This window comes from Pseudonaja textilis, chromosome 2, assembly GCF_049901715.1.
Source record: "Pseudonaja textilis isolate UNSWEBS1 chromosome 2, rPseTex1.2, whole genome shotgun sequence".
NCBI lineage: Eukaryota > Metazoa > Chordata > Lepidosauria > Squamata > Elapidae > Pseudonaja > Pseudonaja textilis.
In genome coordinates, this window is record NC_141991.1 from 181792206 (window position 1) to 181810454 (window position 18249).

The window sequence follows — 18249 nt, forward strand, 5'->3', positions numbered from 1 at the left end:
ATAGCAATAGCACTTATATGCCACTTCACAGTACTTTACAGCCCTCTCTAAGCGGGTTACAGAGTCAGCGTATTGCCCCCAACAATCTGGGTACTCATTTTACCCACCTTGGAAGGATGGAAGGCTGAGTCAACCTGGAGCCACTGAAGATTGCACTGCTAGCAATTGGCAGAATTAGCCTGCAATGCCGCATTCTAACCACTGAGCCACCACAGTTCACTATTTATCATATCCTTTCTCTACTCTTTGCATCCCTTCCTCCAGTTTATAACACTAGGCTTATAAACGTTATATTTTGAATATGTTTTTAAAAAGTAAAACAAGAGGCCAATCAAAATAACTACACATTAGGCCAGAATTAACTACCAATCTCCTCCTTCTGGATATTCTGATATTTATTTTCACTCTCAGCTTGTTAAGGTTAACATTCTCTACTATTTCTTTGGAAGTTAGCTTTATTGAATTTCATGGGACTTACTTCCAAACAGAAATGGATCAAGAGCACATTCTACATTCACATATTGAGCTGACTGTGACTTAGTTAGCATGCATTCAATTACATTGCATCAAAGCCAAATGTTAAACAACCCATGTGAAGAAGTGGAAGATGGTACTAAAAATCACTTTGGGGGACTTCTGACTCATTAAGAGATTGATGCAGTCCTGGCCAAAAATAGAACTTAACTTCTTTTGTACTATTGAGCCCCGATGAAAAACGTTTCAGGCAATGCAAAATTGTCTTTTCGAAAACAATCAAATCTCTGCTTGAAGATGTGGGTAACCATAGGCAACAGTTAATGATGGTACTGATGTTTAAACATACAGGCACACAAACACAAACCCAGCAGTAGCATCTGCAACAAAATTGTTTCCAAAGAACTGGTACTCTAAAAAAAAAAAAAGGCCCTACCACCTTATTCAGAAATAATATGCTTACTTGGGCTTATTGGTTGTTAAAATAATCTATATCAATAACTCAGAATGTATTATCTATCAATGGATCAGCCTTCCTTGCTAGATTTTGGAAAGCAATATCCCAAAGAATTTGGGAAGGCGCCATCCATTGCCTCACCACCCTCACCATCAACAGAAATGCTCATGGGAAGTTTATATATACCAAGACAAATTCCTTGTGTGTCTCTAATCACACTTGGCCAATATTCTATTCTATTCTATTCTATTCTATTCTATTCTATTCTATTCTATTCTATTCTATTCTATATAGCAATATGCCATAGCAGTGTTGTCCAACCTTGGCAACTTTTAAGATCTGTGGATTTCAACTCCCCAAACTCCCCAGCTGCAAAACCCCTCTATTCAGTGTCTATTAGAGAATCATATGCAAATAAATGAGGGGGAAATAATTTATTGGCATTCCTCAGCATGTAAGTGATTTTTCCATTGCAGCCCTGCCCTTTGAGATCTGCCCTTCTGTCCTTCTAGGCATCACTCAAGGCCCAGCTCTTCCCTCACGTGTTGGGATAGAGAGCAAGATCAGGGTAAAATGACAATGTGGGTTCCATCAGGGAAGTGGGGTTGTGGCCTCAGGTTTTCCTGTTTTCAGTTTTATTGCTGTCGGTTTTAGCTTGTTTTATTGACTATAAGCCTCCCAGAAGTTCTTTTAAGACTAGCGTCTTTCTAAATGTCTTAAATAAATAGGGGGTAATGATAATGGCTCAGTGGCTAAGATGCTGAGCTTGTCAATCAGAAAGGTTAGCAGTTCCGTGGTTCGAATCCCTAGCGCCGCGTAATGGAGTGAGCTCCCATTACTTGTCCCAGCTTCTGACAACCTAGCAGTTCGAAAGCATGTAAAAAATGCAAGTAGAAAAATAGGGACCAGTTTGATGGGAAGGTAACAGTGTTCCATGCGCCTTTGGCATTTAATCATGCTGGCCACATGACCACAGAGATGTCTTCGGACAGCGCTGGCTCTTCGGCTTTGAAACAGAGATGAGCACTGCTCCATAGAGTCAGGAACAACTAGCACATATGAAGGGAACCTTTACCTTTATCTAATGATAAAAAGCTAACCATAAAAGTGAAATTCTGTTTTTGAAAACAACCCCAGCATTGGGAGAGGGGTTTTCTGCATTGCATTGCAACGTAATAAACCAGAGGGCCGTAGAAATGTCATTTTTCAAAATCCAAACTCCTTTTTCTTCTTCTTTTTCTTCCTCATGAATGCTTCCTGTTTTAGGCACCGAAAGAAGGCACACAATGAAACTGAGATCGAGGAATGCCTCTCTGTGGGAGAAGTTTGTCACTGCACAGCGAGGATCTAGTGAAGGCTTTCCTGGCATCTCTTCTGATATAGGGAACATTCAATATGAAGAAAAAAAAGAAGGAAATCCTTAGGAAAAAGAGCTTAAAACTGTCCTGCTTCAAACAGCCAATGCAAACACCTGTTCCAAAGAAATTGGTTTAAAAGCACCGCAACTGCTGCATTTTCATTCATCTGTTTGTTTGTTCAAAGCATTTTTAAACCTCTAAGTCCACAAAGATTTTTTTTTTTACAAAGCTGCATAAGGCCCTAAAGACTATTTTGAAAATGATACAAATAAATCCATCCCTAACTGGCACCCGTGAAGCTATTCCTTGCTGTCCATCCATTAAGTGTCCCATGGAATAGCTCAGTCTTAACTGCCCTTCAAAAGTCTGTCAGAGAAGGGAACTTTTCAGTAGTAAATTATTTCATAAAAATAGGAGAAGTATTGTACTCTCGATTTCCCCCCGCCCACTTCCCATAAGTCATCATTTGAATTGCTTCAGCGTCAGCAAGCAAAAATTAATGCTAGATTAATTTTTAAAGACATTATTCCAGTCATCTCTATAGGCTTTCCTCAAGTACAATCAAAGCCTGAGCAAATTGGAGTAATATAATCAACAAAATAGTACCCTGAGATTTCATACTAGCCCCCAGGGAAAGCTTGGGGGCTTCCTGCCCCAATGAAAGACAAGAATGGTCTTAAAATAAGTATGTTTTATTGCCCCTTTTACCACACTGTAGACTTAAATATAGTTTCTTCCACCAAATTAACCAAATTCTTCCATCAAATTAACTCCTGATCTTTTTCCATTGGGACTCCAGAAATCCCTTGTGCCCTTGTGCAATACATATGTAAATTCTTTGAAAATGACACAATGCTTGTTAGAATTTAGTTTAAGTTTGTAAACAGCCGGTATTGCAAGAATATTCCTCTTCAGCTTTTTAGCAACCAGGTAAGTTGTAAAATTATGGATATAATTTATCCAAATTTCAGATAGGCTGTCATGGCCCCGTCGGAGCCTGAGTCCATGGAGGAGGATGACCCAGAGCTGGGGCTGATGGAGGAAGAGTGTGTGGCCTCATTGGCTCCAGAGGAATGACTGGAGGAGCAGGATGAGGCAGCCCCAACTCCCTCAGGCCTGGGAAGGATTGCCAGCAAGAAAGAACAGGTGCAGGACGGCCGAGAGGGGCGGGGGAAGAGAGAGCAGGCAGTGGAGCAGAGGAACAACGGAAATCTGGTGACGAGCAAGGACCACCCACTTTTGATCCCCAAACACGGAGAGTGGAGAGGAGGTGGGAGTAGCGCAGGCTGACCTGATGACTCGGGAGGAGACTGCCCCGCCCCTCTTCACGAGGCTGTCCTGGGAACAGACTTTCAGAGATGCCATTGGGAGGGGCGTGTCAGGATTCTGACAAACCAGCCCCATTCAAATCAAATGTCCAGCCGTATCTCTCAGAATTTTTTTAAAAAATGTTTTATTAGGAGTGACTATGTCGGTGTTACCTGGGTGCAGCCGATTCTAAGACACATCATTCATTTCACCCTTGACCCTGGTCTTCCCCCCACCCCCCTGGATGTATATTCTCCAATGGGACACATCCATAGCCATCAAGAGTCATCAATCATGCTCTCCAGTAAAATAATCTTGCACGCCAACAGCTTTGGCTGCCTAGCAATTATCTGAAACATTTAAGGAATGCACTACTTTCCCCACTTCCTTTCTGGTGGCAACTAAAAAGACCAAAGAAGTATTTTTTTAGTTGACAGGGCATTTGTGAGGAACAAGCGTTGAATCCGTGGAGCCTCACGTGCAGTTGCTGACGTCTGGACTTTGCTATGCTTTGTCTTGTGTGCCTTGCCTGGTTTGCCTGCCTCACTGGACTTCTTGCCTTGGTTGCTGACTTGCTAACTTTGCTTGCTGGACTACTCACAGCCACAAGCTGTTAGAAGTGCATGTGAGAGTTTTGCTCCAGAACTTGCAGTAAACATGGGGACATGTGGGGGAAAGTTGGAGCAATAAAGGGGAATTAGAACTTTTCTCTGGCTGTGTGGCTTCCGTGCCTTGTCCCAGGTCATCACATAGGCATTTGAAAAAGTACCCCATGAACCTCTAATTAGCATGCTTGTAAAAATGGGATGGGTGCTATATTTATCAGAAGGGCAGTCAGCTGTTTTTGGGACACCCATGAATAAAACTAGAATACAGGTAGTCCTCGACTTACAACAGTTCATTTAATGAACTCTGAAAGTTACAACAGCGCTGAAAAAAGAGACTTATGGCCATTTTTCACACTTACAACTATTGCAACATCTCCATGGTCACATAATCAAAATTCAGATACATGGCAATCAGTGGTAGGATTCAAAAAAATTTACTAGTCGTGGGCATGGCTTAATGGGAGTGGAAGGAGAAGGTTACTGCAAAATCCTCATTCCCTCCCTACCCCACTAACCTGCTTTCCAGCTCCGTTCTCCTGTGCAGGGCAACAAAAGAAGACCCAGCCAATAAGCTGGGACTTCGGAGGTAGAGAAGAGATGGGGGTGGGGCCAGTCAGAGGTGGGATTTGCCAGTTCTCTGAACTACTCAAAATTTCCACTACCGGTTCTCCAGAACTGGTCAGAACCTGCTGAATACCACCTCTGATGGGAATTGACTTATATTTATGGTGGTTGCAGTATCTTGGGATCATGTGATCCCTTTTTGTGACCTTCTGACCAGCAAACTCAATGGGGAAGCCAGATTCACTTAACAATCGTATTATTAACTGGAGTGATTATTATTAATACTGGAGTATTATTAACTGGAGTGATTCTGTGGTAAAATAGGACATGAAGAGATCCAAAATTCACTTAACAGTCAACTCACTTAGCAAACAGAAATTTGGGGCTCAATTGTGGCCATAAGCCAAGGACTACCCGTATTCTTATCTGTTGCCCTCTCAAAATGAAAGCTAGTTGCTTTCAAAAGAGCTTCCGCTTCACTAAGGATCCTAGGCCCGAAACCAAAGGGCAGAACCATTTCAGCAGAACCATTTCCAACTCTGCTTTTCATGTGATATTCAGGAAACAGAATAGCCTTCTGGTATGGAAACTAGCCAAGCACAAAGAGTTCTTGGCAATTCCTAATTGTAAAAAAGTTTCAGTGAAGGCCACTATTATTCAATTAGATATATATCCTGGAAAAGTATTTCTGGCAATAGAGATGAGATTTCAGTCTAGATACAGCTGACAGGCCTTGCAATTAGCTGATGAAAACTGGGCAGCCATAAAGTAAAGATCTGAATCCATCATACATCCTGTCTACACAGATTACTTTACATTTAAATATCTTAATTAAGACAGAACAGTTGGTTCAACCAAATTGCTTATGGTCCTCCAAGACAGACACATGCCTATTGACATTTTAAAAGATTAGTATCAATAAATCCTTCATTTTTATTCTACCTAAAATTAAATAAGAGTCATGTTTGATGGAAGTCAAGCCAATAGCTGCTCTGGATCATTAATAATCATCAAAATATCTATGAGTAGATTTAGAATCCCCTTATTTCAGAATAAAAGTGCTGGGGGGGGGAAACACATAGTGCAGCCAATGTATTGTGGCAAAGGACATCTGACTCAATCCTTTAATGCTAGAAGTTTCCATTCTGAGGCCCTATAGATGTATCGGACTACCGCTTCCATCCTTCTTCATTCAGGATGGCCACTGAGGAGACAGACACACACTATGGGAAATCTTCTCCCCCATCCCCAAATGTAAAGCATCTGCCGAAGGAGATTTTGAAGAGCGTCAACAACCAAATCGGGATGCTTTTGAATGTTTACAAGGAACACAGTCCATTTTACCCTGAGGCTCTTGTTTGGAGTGTATTAAAAATGAAACAAAAAGGAGAAAAAGAAATCACAAAGATATCTAATAAGTATCCTATGAAAAGCCCTAAAGAAACAACATCAAAGGATGATGTCATCCAAGAATCTTTTCCTAGAGCAGTTAAGTAGTTTTCTTTGGAAAGATTACAAACAAGATGAGACCACAGTAGAAGGACACCATGGTTTTGTAACGGTTATGGAGCTGAACTGTATCATTGGAAGTATTCAAAGTTGTCCATATGTTGTTTTCTGGCTGTCACTGAAAGTCTTCTCTTCTGTGAGGGCACCTAATCTCCTCTTTTAATGCTGTCCTAATTGGTAGCGATGGCTCAGTGGCTAAGATGCTGACCTTGTCGATCAGAAAGGTCAGCAGCTCAGCAGTTCGAATCCCTAGCGCCGCGTAATGGAGTGAGCTGCCGTTACTTGTCCCAGCTTCTGCCAACCTAACAGTTTGTAAAGCATGTAAAAATGCAAGTAGAAAAATAGGGACCATTTTGGTGGGAAAGGAACAGTGTTCCGTGCACCTTCGGCGTTTAGTTAGGCCGTCCACATGACCACGGAGATGTCTTCAGACAGTGCTGGCTCTTCGGCTTTGTAACAGAGATGAGCACCATCCGCTAGAGCCAGAAATGACTAGCATGTATGTACGAGGGGAACCTTTACCTTTTTAATTGGTAATCATTGCTTGACATTTCCATAGCAAATTCCACAACTGAGTTTTGTGTTGCAGGGGGGCGGGAAATCGTTCTTTTTCTCAGCCTCCATCTTTCAACAACATTCAGCCTCAATAGCTCTACTGTTATCTCCTATGCAAAGGGGGCTTTCAAAACGCCGTCTCCTGGTTGCCAAATGACCCCTTTGCCAACCAGGAGATGGTGTTTTTAAAGCCTCCTTTTCAGCCAACCATAGCTACTACAATGGGGGGCGGGGGGCAGGGATCAAAAATAGTCAATATTCAGTTTCCCTCCTCCCCCGATTCAGAAGATTGTCAGTGCCTTCTTTTTCCTGTTAGCAAATTATGCCTACCACAGGCTTAATACAGCTATACTAATGTTTAATCCCCTTTGCCAACATTGAACTAGTATAAATAAGCATCTTTCTGTTCTAAGTAGGGGTAAGGGATTTTTTTTTTAATTCCACTGATCTTGAGTTGTGTACCACACACCCTCTTCACAGGTTGCTGATTTCCTCAGAGAAATCTAAAAAGGTTAATAAAATAAAACTCGATGTTTGAAGAAACCAAAATGATTGTACTTTGGCAAACACGTAACCTTAGCAAAGCTAAAAGCTAACTGGCTTAAATGAAAGTTAAGCTAATTTTGCTGGGTTTTTTTTTTTTAACTCCCACAGGGTTCTTTTTAAAAAGCAGTTAGATGAGCATCTGTATTCCCTTGATGCAGAGGCTGATCTTAGGGGCTTAGGTGTTACAGTATGGATATTTACAAAGCAACATCATGTTGTATCAATGAGATGCTGTGCCTCAAACAGTGTTTCACACAACAGAAAGTACCGGGTCAAGGTTGGTCCATTTGGATTGGCTGCTTTGCCTTGATGATGATGGGGGTGGGGGTTGTGTCTATGCAAAATTCCCATTTGTTGATTGGAACAAAGGTGCATTTACACACCGCCCTGATTTTTTTTTAACAAAATAATTTTATTGTGTTTATTAGCCACCCAATCCCAATCGGAATGGGACATCGCCTGGCCAACTTGCTGCCACCAACTCACTATGATCAACTCACCACAGGACAACTCTCCATAATACAATACAGTGGTGGTATTCTACCAGTTCAGCCCAGTTTGGCTGAACTGGTAGCTCTGAGGATCATCTATGAGCAAACCAGTTCTCTCCGATGATCAGCTGCTGGGCCCCTCCCACCTGCCCCAGCTCTATACTGACCTTCATTTCCTGGTTTCGAAGCTCAGTTGCTTCCTACGGCACAGCGGATTGCCACACGTGAGCTGTTGAAGACACAAGGAGAGTGCAGGATTGCAGGAGAAGGTCAGTAGAAACCCTCTGCGCGTGCACATGCAAAAGGCACATCCACCAAGCCACATCCACAGAACCGGTGATAAAAAAATTTTTGAAACCCACCACTGATACAATCAACATGAGGTAACTATATTATAATGATATTATATAATTATAATATTGTAACAAGAAGAAGAAGAAGAAGAAGAAGAAGAAGAAGAAGAAGAAGAAGAAGAAGAAGAAGAAGAAGAAGAAGAAGAAGAAGAAGAAGAAGAAGAAGAAGAAGAAGAAGAAGAAGAAGAAGAAGAAGAAGAAGAAGAAGAAGAAGAAGAAGAAGAAGAAGAAGACCAGGTCTAAAGTACAGTTATCTTGCATTAAGTTAGCTGCGTGTAGTTGGCAGTGGCAAGTTGGCAGTAGCGAATTGGCTGCAGCAAGTTGTCCTTGATCCATCCCAGTGGTGGACATAATAAAAAACTAGAAAAAACCCCCATTTTTTATAAAACTAAAATCATCAAATCAGACGGATAGGCTATGCCAGAGGCGTCAAACTCGATTTCATTGAGGGCCACATCAGGGTTGTGTTTGACCTTGGGGGGGGCATGGCCAGGAGGCATGACCAGCTCTATGTCACTGATCAAGGCTCCATTTTCAGCTGTGACAGCTTACTGCAGTCCTCTGCCAGCGAAAATAGAGCTCAGGGAGGTTGTTCCACCCACCTAGCAGAGGTGGTATTCAGCAGGTTCTGACCTGTTCTGGAGAACCGGTAGTGGAAATTTTAAGTAGTTCAGAGAACCGGCAAATACCACCTCTGACTGGCCATCTATTCTCTGCCTCCCGAGTCCCAGCTGATTGGCTGGGTCTTCTTTTGTTGCCCTGCACAGGAGAACGGAGCTGGAAAGCAGGGTAGTGAGGTGGAGGGGGAATGGGGATTTTGCAGTATCCTTCTCCTGCCCACCAAGCCATGCCCCCCAAGCCATGCCATGCCCACCAAGCCACACCCACAGCATCGGTAGTAAAAAAAAAATGAATCCCACCACTGCTACCCAGGCTCCGTTTTCAGTTGTGATGACCTCCTGCAGCCCTTTACCAGTGAAAATGAAACTTGAGGAGGCTGTGCAGGGCCCTTCCAGGTTCCATTTTCACTGGCAGAGGCACCACAGGCCAGTTTTCTCCTGTTTCCAGGGGGGCCCATGGGCCTTGAGTTTGATACCCCCCAGTCTAGCTAAAATGATCAAACTGCAAAAAACCAAATAAAACAGGGTCTTAGACAAATAATAAACAATTAGAAGTCACCGGTATTTAATAGAAGTTCTTCAAAGCATGCTTATAAGCAGTGAGCTTATAAGAATGCTAAAATGGATCTCATCCTGGCCATGATTGCTTTAGTTTGTCGATAAACATCTTAAATGAGAGAATTTAAATGGCACAGTACAAATAGAATTTGGCTGCATTTAAAAACTTAGCAGTCTTCCCCATCACTCAGGATTTAAACTTGAGTGGCATAATAGAAATACAGGGTTTTTTTTATTTTTCAAATAAAGTATTACTAATGAGAATGACACGCATGTAGATGGCATCAGTTTCACACTTTTTTTTTCTAAAAAGGTAATTTCTATTTGCTGTCCCTTTACCCCTGTGACTTATTAAACAGTGCTCTCCAATTCCCCCTCCCTCCCAACTCCAAAACAATGTGTTATCCAGAATAAATGAATAGACAACTGGCTATTTTTTCCACCAAATCATGGAAGAAAAACTCAGAACCACAAGAGCAATACCGTCAGAAAAGAGAGCTCCAAATTAAATTGCATCCAAAAAGTTCGAAATAAAATTGCACTCAAGAACCTTGGAAAATAAATGGGTTGCTGACGTAAAGGATTTGTAATGGACCATGGGTTTTACACCCACCTCCCTGTTTCTAATTTAATCCTGTTTGGTGATGATAAAAAAAAAAGTGGCAATCAAAAACTAGCTAATACCTGTGAAATGACTTGAGGCTCTGAGGCCACTTTTTGGCACGCAGGTATCCACATCAGCGCTGTGACTCTTGGAGCATAAGCCAACAATTAACTACCTGTGACAGTTGGATTTCCTGATCTCAGGATTGTTTGCGTTATGAAAATAGGTTGGCTTAGTTACTTCTGCCAGATCTGCATGATACATCACAGAATTGGAGGTTATCCAGCAAGACATTTTGTGTGTAAAAGCCAGCAACATGGCATTTTAAACAGGTGCATCGTTTTCAAAACACCAGAGAAATCGCATTTGCTTTCTTGCTAGAAGGTCTCTGAGCCATTAACAGCTGAGGCCACAGATAAAATGGCGTCCATCTTCCACAAGTCAGCAATCTGTCCGTGCGCCATATGCTCAGTCTTGGGTGTGATTGCAGTCCCAGCCTGCCAGTTTCTTTTAATAAAAACGTATTTGTGTTTCTGCAAACACTGGCATTCCCCTCGAGCCTGCTGTCATCTTTCATTCAACTGCAGATGGTCTGTCTGAACTACAAGACTGGAAGGAATTGGTCATTAATGGAACCCAATACAGGCGTGAAATCATAAGTCCAAGGGACTCACGCCGCACGAGGAGTAGTTCCTTACCAAAAGCTCCAACCTCCCAGTGCTATACAGAAGGGCTGAAATTCCACACAAAGGCTCCCCCCAATTTGTGGTTCCCGCCATCCCAAGTGTGGGCCCTCTCCTCACTCACAATGTGAGGGAGCAAGGTCATAATTACTAGGATTATGGCTCTTCAGCCATGTGTCCAGGAGTTGGCTGCCGGGGGCTCACAGGGGTTCGGGAGATCCTCTAGTTAAGATTTTGCACAGTTCAGAGAACCCCCCAATTCCCACTCCTGGCTGGCCCTGCCTACTCCCCACCTCTCCTCCCAGGAATCCCCACGCAGCCCATTTTGGATGCAGGTAAGTGCAGGGTGCGTGTGGAGGCTTCGAGAGGATGAAAACTGGACCTCCTGGATGTTTGGGAAGGCCGGAAATGGGCCCATTTTTAGGTTCCAGAGAGCCTCCAGAGTCTGGGGGGGCAAAAAATGCCCCCCCCACCATGGTGGAGGAGGCCGACTTTGACTATGCCCACCCATCAAACAGGCAGAGAACCCATTGTTAAAATTTTTGAAGCCCATCCCTGCATTTGCCTACTACCTCTTCACTGTTTTATTTATTTTATTTATTTGATTTGTCAATCACTTACAAGATAACAGGTATAAGTACACTGCTCAAAAAAATAAAGGGAACACTTAAACAACACAATGTAACTCCAAGTCAATCACACTTCTGTGAAATCAAACTGTCCACTTAGGTAGCAACATTGATTGGCAATCAATTTCACATGCTGTTGTGCAAATGGAATAGACAACAGCTGGAAAGCATAGGCAGTTAGCAAGACATCCCCAATAAAGGATGGTTCTGCAGGTGGTGACCACAGACCACTTCTCAGTTCCTATGCTTTCTGGCTGATGGTTTGGTCACATTTGAATGCTGGCACTGCTTTCACTCTAGTGGTAGCATGAGACGGAGTCTACAATCCACACAAGTGGCTCAGGTAGTGCAGTTCATCCAGGATGGCACATCAATGTGAGCAAGGTTTGCTGTGTCTGTCAGTGTAGTGTCCAGAGCATGGAGGCACTACCAGGAGACAGGCCAGTACATCAGGAGATGTGGAGGAGGCCGTAGGAGAGCAACAACCCAGCATCAGGACCGCTACCTCCGCCTTTGTGCAAGGAGGGACAGGAGGAGCACTGCCAGAGCCCTGCAAAATGACCTCCAGTGGGCCACAAATGTGCATGTGGCTGCTCAAACGGTCAGAAACAGACTCCATGAGGGTGGTATGAGGGCCTGACGTCCACAGGTGGGGGTTGTGCTTACAGCCCAACACCCTGAAGGCCATTTGGCATTTGCCAGAGAACACCAAGATTGGCAAATTCGCCACTGGCGCCCTGTGCTCTTCACAGATGAAAGCAGGTTCACACTGAGCACATGTGACAGACATGACAGGGTCTGGAGATGTCGTGGAGAACGTTCTGCTGCAACATCCTCCAGCATGACCGGTTTGGCAGTGGGTCAGTAATGGTGTGGGGTGGCATTTCTTTAGGGGGCCGCACAGCCCTCCATGTGCTCGCCAGAGGTAGTCTGACTGCCATTAGGTACCGAGATGAGATCTTCAGACCCCTTGTGAGACCCCTTGTGCAGTTGGCCCTGGGTTCCTGCTAATGCAAGACAATGCTAGACCTCATGTGGCTGGAGTGTGTCAGCAGTTCCTGCAAGATGAAGGCATTGATGCTATGGACTGGCCCGCCCATTCCCCAGATTTGAATCCAATTGAGCACATCTGGGACATCATGTCTCGCTCCATTCACCAATGCCACGTCGCACCACAGACTGTCCAGGAGTTGGGGGATGCTTTAGTCGAGGTGTGGGAGGAGATCCCTCAGGAGACCATCCGCCACCTCATCAGGAGCATGCCCAGGCATTGTAGGGAGGTCATACAGGCACGTGGAGGCCACACACACTACTGAGCCTCATTTTGATTTGTTTTAAGGACATTACATCAAAGTTGGATCAGCCTGTAGTGTTTTTCTCCACTTTAATTATTCCCCATGGGAGGGGCCATTCACCATCCACCTGAGCCTTTACTCCCAAGTCGTCCTTGTTCCTTAGCTGTTCCCTTCTTCTGGCAGTTCTGCGCATGCACACACTGAGAACAGGCTCCAGCTGTTCTTCTGCCTCACTGATCTCCAACTCCGAAGGCAGCTGATAACTGTCAGATGGCTCTGGCCCCATCTCTGCCTCTGACACAGAGCACTCATCAGAGCCTTCCCCAGACTCCAGGACTGGCCCGTGTTCCTCCACAACCTTCTCACCATCCAAATGTGCTGTCAGCTCTCCTGGCCGCTGGCAGGCCACAACTAGCTGTGGTGGTCATATGTCTGTGAATGCTAACATTCTGGTTTGGGGGACTCAAAACTGCAAAGCATCAAACAGGAAGTTGGATCGAGCAATCCACTTGCAGGACGGGCACCTTTGCACGATGCACAGTTAGAATTTGGGAGGTGTTGAGGGCTTCAGAATACAACTGGGATGTCTTTGCACATTTGAAACCCACATTTGCTGAATCTGGTCATCAAGGTTCTTTTGTCTCCTGGCTCTCATGTCTTCAATTTAATTGTGGTTTTGCAGACGCTATTACTAATGCTTGTTTTTTTCATGGAAAGTGAGGGGGAGGCAAATTACAGATAGTCCTTGGCTTATGGCCACAACTAAGTCCAACATTTTGCCCCACTTTAAGACCTTTCTTGTCCCAGTCTTAAAGTTAACAAGGTTGGACAGCCCTTTGTCTAACATTTCTGTGTCTTGATTCTAAACCAAGGCATTTTTAAGGCCTGACAATTCCAGAGATAAAATATTCCTCTAAACCCCGTTCAGATTAATACACACTCTTAGGTATATTAGCTTATCCTAGTAAATTTACCCCGAATCTAGTGCTTCCAAAAGTGCTAGACTTCAAGTTCCATAATCCTTAACCATGCTCAGGAATCTTAAGAATCAAACTGACATATGCTAGGAGAACAGCAGTTCCTTGGCATTTATTGTATTCTTCCTGTCGCCTTTATTAGCCATAATATTATCCGAGAAGAGTTTGTCTTAAAACATGAAATGCAATTTAAATGTGATGTTGAATTAAGTCACCCACAGCATATTTCCACATTCCAGCTTTTGTTAGAACCACCTAGAAGGTGCACTGGACATGCATCCCCATAAAGTCTTGATGTCCAGCAACAATGAAAACAGCAGCCCAGTTTCAAGATGCTACATTTCAACGCACTTCTTATTCGGTCTCAGCGGGAGGAATCCTCTGCTCTGATTACTTTTAATTGGGAGACCCAGGATACCAAACCCCAAAGACAATCATTTAGTTTGTTTAGCAGATAAGGCTCCTAATGAGCAATTAAAATAATCAACACTCCGGGAATAATTTAGAACCGAGGAAGTGTCCCCTTGGAAATCATGTTTAGTTTTTGGCAGTTTTAGAAAAGAGGAAACTCACAGAAGTTCCCTGCATTTTTTTTTTCAATTTTTTTTTTTTTTTAGTCTATGGCCACTGGGAGAAATATCCTTGCTGGTACGAGTGGTTTAACTGCAAAAGCACTTAAGTCCTTCACCAACTTTATCTTCTACACACATATAATTGCATTCTCCATTTGCTAGAAAAGAAAGCTGTGCCAGACTGGCTTAAACTAAGCAAGCTACACAGTGGTGGGATTCAACCAATGTAACAACCAGTTCAGTGAGCATGCACTTCGCCCAGACCAGTCTGAACTGGCTGAATCCCACCCCTGAAGCTACAGCTTAGGGGCAGGGGTGGGGAACAATGGCCATTTTATGACTTGTAGACTTCAACTCCCAGAATTCCTGAGCCAGCCATGCTTCTTGGAGGTCAGACATAACTTCAGAATGGTCGCTGAGCGATAGATCTTAAGTTGAGGATTACCTATCCAGATACTTTGATTGTAAGTATTTTGGAATTTAGCAACAATCATGTTTATATAAAGGCATTGAAAACCCATGCTGGCTCAGGAATTCTGGGAGTTGAAGTCCACAAGTCATAAAGGGGCCATTTTTCCTCATCTTTGCCTTAAAGTCATGATGGCGAACCTATGGCACGCATGCCACAGGTGGCATGCAGAGCCATTTGTGTGAGCACATGAACCTCACTGTGCATGTGCATGCCTCTCAGCTGATTTTCGGGTCTTTTTCGGCCTGCCAGAGGCTTGAGGGATGCCTCTGCAGGCTTTGCAAGCCAAAAAATAGGCCCGTTTCATCACTTCCTGTATTTCCGGAAATACCAGAAGTGGCAAAATAGTCCATTTTTGGGCCAGCAAAGCCAAATCCCTCAAGCCTCTGGCAGGCCGAAAAAGGCCTCAAATGGGCCAAAAATCAACTGGAAGGTGCAGTGCAGGTAAGGGGGCAGCGGGGGAAATCACATGTGCACGCATGGGACATAGGGGGTGCGCATTGCCTTCTGGGTGCTGGCACGCGAGCACACGAGTGCTTGCGTGCACACAATTTTTGGCACAAGAGCCCAAAAAGGTTAGCCACCACTGCCTCAGGGCCTCGTAGTTTAGACAGGCCTCTCAACATTTCAGGGTTTTTTTTAATCTGTTACATGTATTATAATTTAATATATGAAAATCTCCATACATTAAGCAACCCTGCATAGCTCACATAGCTCTCCCCTTCACTGATTTAAGATAAGTTTTGTTTCTGTGTGCAATCACATCTTCTGTTTAAAAGGGACCCATCACTAGCTTGATATGCACTGTGGTGGCATTCTTTGCCAAGTGCAGTTGTTACACAGCTTTATTCTGTTTGCATTTAGTGCCTCTCCAGCTCTCCACAGCTTAAGCTCTACAACTTCTCGACCAAGGTAAACTTCAAAATGTGTGGACTTCAACTCCCAGAATTCCCCAGCCAATATTCTGAGAATTGCACATCTTAAAGTTAACAAGTTTGACAAAGACTGGCGGCTGTCTTGTCAGAAGGTTACAAAAGGAATTGCATGACCCTCGTGAACTTGCAACCCTCATAAATATGAACCAGTTGTCAATCATCCAATGTAAATCACATGACTATGGGGATGCAGCAATGGCCATAAATGTGAAAAATGATCGTAAGACACTTTTTTCAGTGCTGTTGTAACTTCGAATGGTCACTAAATGAATTGTTGTAAGTCAAGCATTACCTGTACAGTGTTTGAAGAATGGGAGAGAATTAAACTTCTCTATCGTCTTTCATCCAAATCAGTGATTCACATATGCACTTTTCCAGTAATTGTATGCAGATATAAATTATTTAGCTAATTGCTTTATAACCAGAAATGGGATTCAACCGCTGTAACAACCAGTTGGGTGAGCAAGCGCTTTGCCCGAACCAGTCTAAATTGGCTGAATCCCACCCCTGTTTATAACATCCCAAATGACTTGGAGAAGTTGAGATGGTTTCCTAATCACAACATGGACAAATGCTCACTGTCAGATCTATTTTAGTAATAATTTATGGCTCTGCCAAGGACGTTCCCATTCCAGAATATATTTCATCCCATCCATCTCATCTGTTGTTTTCCTTTTCTTCCATTTCTCTCAGTCTTGTCAAGGGTAACCTTGTTTTAAATCCATCGTTTCTTTGTTTCTCATTCCCCAAAGTATGTAGCTGGAGTTGCTGATCACTGTCCTAAGGGAATAATATTTATTTCCTATTCTATCTGGTAGGAATGACCGTCTGGTCCTTAACGCAGTCTATGAGATCCTCAGTATTATCTCTAAATCCCTAATTTAAAGGCATCTTTGTTTTGTTACACTCTTGGGTCAGCATTTTCAAAGCAATGTCTTACCACCCCAAAGAACACAGCTTAAACTGTTTTCATATTTAGTTGACAACCAGTTTTGCTGAATCTGGGTGGCTATTCATGATCTCAAGGAAATATGTCCTTATATAACATACTGTTAATCTACTGATGTGCTTGGATTTGATTACATATTAGTTTTATTACCGAAACTTTAATATACAAAAGGCAGTCTATGGCAGTAGCCAGGGGTGGGATTCAAAAATTTTAACAACTGGTTCTGTGGGCATGGCTTAGGTGGTGGGCATGGCCTGGTGGTCATGTGACTGGGTGGACATGGCTTGGTCATGTTATTGGCTGGGTGTGGCCAACTCAATATCACTCACATCGAGGCACGCATCTCCTTGCCTGGCCTCTCATGACTGTGGGGTTGCTGCAACCATCGTAAGTGTGAAAAATGGTCATAAGTCACTTTTTTCAGTGCCATTGTAACTTTGAATGGTCACTTCACACAAGCAAAGTACCAGCAAAGGAGGTGGGGAAAAACTCCAGAGAAGTTCCTGAGACAGGAAGTCTAGTCCTACCAAGAATGTAATAAGGGTTAACGGAGAGGCAGTTTCTGTAAGCAACACCAGAATGTTTCCTTCCTGCCTTCCTTACAGGATTAGGCCAGTAATTTCTTCTAACAACTGGTTCTCCGAACTGCTTAGAATGTTAACAAGCAGTTCTAGCGAATAGGTGCAAACGGGTAGAATCCCACCCCTGGCAGTAGCTTTTGCTGCACCAATTGTCCATAAGCATATCCAAAGGAGAGACTGCCAATTCTAAAACAGAAAAATGGGAAATAAGGGAGAAATTCGAGTCTGGGAGAGAAAATAATAAGAGTCAGATATTTCCAGAACATTTGGGGGTTGCCCAAAACCACAGTAGAAGGATTAGAGGAGATACTACTGAAGCCAAGAGGTTACTGGCATAGTTAACAAGCAATGTCACAAAAGAAAATGCAGGGGAAAGATATGTTTCTTCAAAAAAAGAGAAAAATCTTGTCCACATAACTATCTCCCACCTAGTTAGTTCATTCTGGGGTCTTATTTATATAGTGTGTTCGATTTAAAAAAAAAAAAAGATGAATCGTTTCCTTGCTACAAGACCTCAGCTATTCAATGGTACTTGTGATCATGTTACCTGTAGTTTCACCATGTCAATGTTCCTGCTACAAAATCACCGCCTCTTCTGAGTATATAGAGCAAGGAATTCATCAGTCTGGGTGAAGCTCTGGCAGGTCATAAAGCTACTGTTTGCTGAAGGACTTTTATGACAGCTTTTTTCTTTTACCAGTATTCTGTATTTCCCTCAGGATAAATACAGCCCAGCAGAAGTTATTTGTTAAATTTTTATCCAGACTTTTGCTCAAGAACGTAAGGTACAAAAACACCCTGTAAGTTGTTAAGAGACTATAAAGGTAAAATACTAGCATATTTTACTCCACTAGTCATTGCTGACTATAGGGGGCGATGCTCATCTCCATTTCAAGGCCATTGAGCCAGCACTGTCATTTCTGTGGTCATGTGGTGAGCATGACGCACAGAACGCTGTTCCCTTCCCACCGAAGTGGTACCTATTTATCTACTTGCATTTGCATGCTTTCGATCTGCTAGGTTGACAGGAGCTGAGGCGAGGACGGGAGGCTCACCCCATTGTGTAGCACCTGGGTCTTGAACCTGGGCTGACGGCTTTCCAGCTGACAAACCCAGCGTCTTAACCACTGAGATGCCACGCCAACGGTAAGAGA